The sequence below is a fragment of the Neomonachus schauinslandi genome, chromosome 3 (genome assembly GCF_002201575.2).
Source record: "Neomonachus schauinslandi chromosome 3, ASM220157v2, whole genome shotgun sequence".
In the NCBI taxonomy this organism is placed as follows: domain Eukaryota; kingdom Metazoa; phylum Chordata; class Mammalia; order Carnivora; family Phocidae; genus Neomonachus; species Neomonachus schauinslandi.
The window spans coordinates 124686764-124689247 of record NC_058405.1 but is presented as its reverse complement, the minus strand read 5'-3'; the positions used below and the strand labels follow the sequence as shown (position 1 = coordinate 124689247).

General features: G+C 45.2%; 1 pseudogene; it reads right to left on the bottom strand.

Moving 5' to 3' along the window:
* Window positions 1-371: 371 nt before the first annotated feature.
* On the bottom strand, window positions 372-925 carry LOC110591911 (annotated as a pseudogene).
* Between the last annotated feature and the right edge of the window lie 1559 nt (window positions 926-2484).

The window sequence follows — 2484 nt, the reverse complement described above, 5'->3', positions numbered from 1 at the left end:
CCAAGGGCAATGTGTGTGCTCTCTTACAGAGAGCAGCCTGAAAACACCTTTTTCCAGCCCTCCTTGGTTCATCCTTGTACTTTCATATTCAAATAAAACGCTTTAAGCTCCTATGACAAACAATGGTTTAAGCTCCTTTACTGTTAAATATCATAATTGTTTAATGTTTGAGTAGATATAACTTTATTTTAGGGGAGGAGGACACAGCCCAGTTCTGGCCAATGAGATAGATGAGAATTCTGCTGGGGGACTCCTGGAATCTTTTCTTCCTTCACGGTTCAGAGGAAGCAAATGGGAGAAAGCCACCTCCACAACATGTTTTTTTTTTTTTTTTTCTCTTTTTATTTTTATTTGCATTTATTCTGCAGAATTTACTCCCGGGCCATAAGTTTTTGTTTCTTCAGTTTCTTCTGGGATATCTTTTTCTTCTGTGCAACCTCTTCTTCTGGTTTAGGAACAATCTGCTCTTTTTCAGTAAGGATCATCTCAATGTGGCAGGGAGAGCTCACGTATCGGTTAATCCGACCATGAGCCCTGTACGTTCTACGCCGCATCTTGGGGACTTTATTCACCTGGATGTGCTCAATGAACAGAGAATCAACATCTAAACCCTTAAGTTCAGCATTACTCTCTGCATTTTTAAGCATGTGCAGTAAAAATTCAGCACTCTTCTTGGGCCACCGACCCTGTGTCCAGCCCCACTGTTTGGCCTGGGCACACCTACCAACTCCACCATTGTAGCGACGGAATGGCACACACTGCTTCTGCAAAGTGACGTCTTTCAGATACTTGATGGCTTTTCGGATATGCATACCCCTGATGGCCTGGGCAGTTTCACGTGTGTTCTTAAAGTGAACACGAAGATTTGAACCCTTGATTTACATGATTTCGTAGGGTTTTCTGGGTCAAGCGAATAGCGAACCATTTTCAGAGGTCACCTCAGGCCGCTTAGGGGAAGAGCTCCACAACATGTTTTAACTGAGGTTGTAGGTAGAAATAATGGTTGTTGCCGTTGTAGCCATTTTGCAACCATGAGAGAAAAGCCAAGAAAATTACAGGACACCTCCTAGAGTTCTGACACAATGAACGCACTGACTCTTCTTGTTATGGGAGAAAAAGCAATCCCTCTGGCTGGGCCACATTTACTCAGGCATTCTTCATCTTGCGGCTGAAAGCATGCCTACTGAGATGACCCTTCCCATCCTGCATTGTAAGTCTGGTGCTATTCCTAAGATGTCTGAGGATTCCTAGAGGGCTTATGCTCTCATTGTCACCCTTGGATGGAATTCTTGATCCACATTCCCTGTCTCACTTCCAACAGCTACACTTTCTTTCTACGCAGCTCTGCTCCACCACATGGGGCCACCAGCTCTCCTTTATTAACCAAAGCACCACCACACAAAGCTGTTATATGTGGCGGACTTTTAAGAATGATCTGGGACCAAGAAGGGTCAGTACAGCAAGTGCAACACAGGAATGAACTTCTTGGGCACCTGAGTGGCTCAGTTGTTAAGCGTCTGCCTTCGGCTCAGGTCATGATCCCAGCATCCTGGGATGGAGGCCTGTATGGGGCTCCCTGCTCAGCAGGAAGCCTGCTTCTCCCTTTCCCACTCCCCCAGCTTGCGTTCCCTCTCTGCTGTGTCTCTCTGTCAAATAAATAAATAAGGTCTTTAAAAAGAAAAAAAAAAATGAACCTGTTATTCAATATTAGGCATTGCTGCCCAAATGTCCTTGCCATCCCTGCTGTAGGGAAATCTTCCCCAGGCTCTTTCTCCCCTTGGCATGTCAACATCATCTCCGACGGAGATCTCTTCCTTGGCAATCTCTTCCTCACAGTTGAGACCATCTCAGTTCACTCTCTGTTGAAGGGATGTTGAATGCGCACATGCATATACCCATATTTACACCATAAAATATTGGTAGGAAATACACTTAAAATATTAATAATGCCGGGGCGCCTGGGTGGCTCAGTTGGTTAAGCGACTGCCTTCGGCTCAGGTCATGATCCTGGAGTCCCTGGATCGGGTCCCGCATCGGGCTCCCTGCTCGGCAGGGGGTCTGCTTCTCCCTCTGACCCTCCTCCCTCTCATGCTCTCTGTATCTCATTCTCTCTGTCTCAAATAAATAAATAATATCTTTTAAAAAAATATATTAATAATGCCTATCTCTGGGTGATAGGATTACAAGTAATTAATATAATCTTCTTCAGTATTTGTGTTATTTCCACCCCCCACCCAAATTTTCTATGGTGAACATGAACTGTTTCTTAAATAGAACATGACTTTTATTAAAATATTCAATTCAAGGGGAGACTGGGTGGCTCAGTCGGTTAAGCATCTGCCTTCAGCTCAGGTCATGATCTCAGGGTCCCAGGATCGAGTTCTGCATCAGGCTCCTTCCTCAGTGGGGAGTCTGCTTCTCCCTCTCCCTCTGCCCCTCTGCCTGCTTGTGCTCTCTCTCTCTCTCTCCCTCTCTCTCAAATAA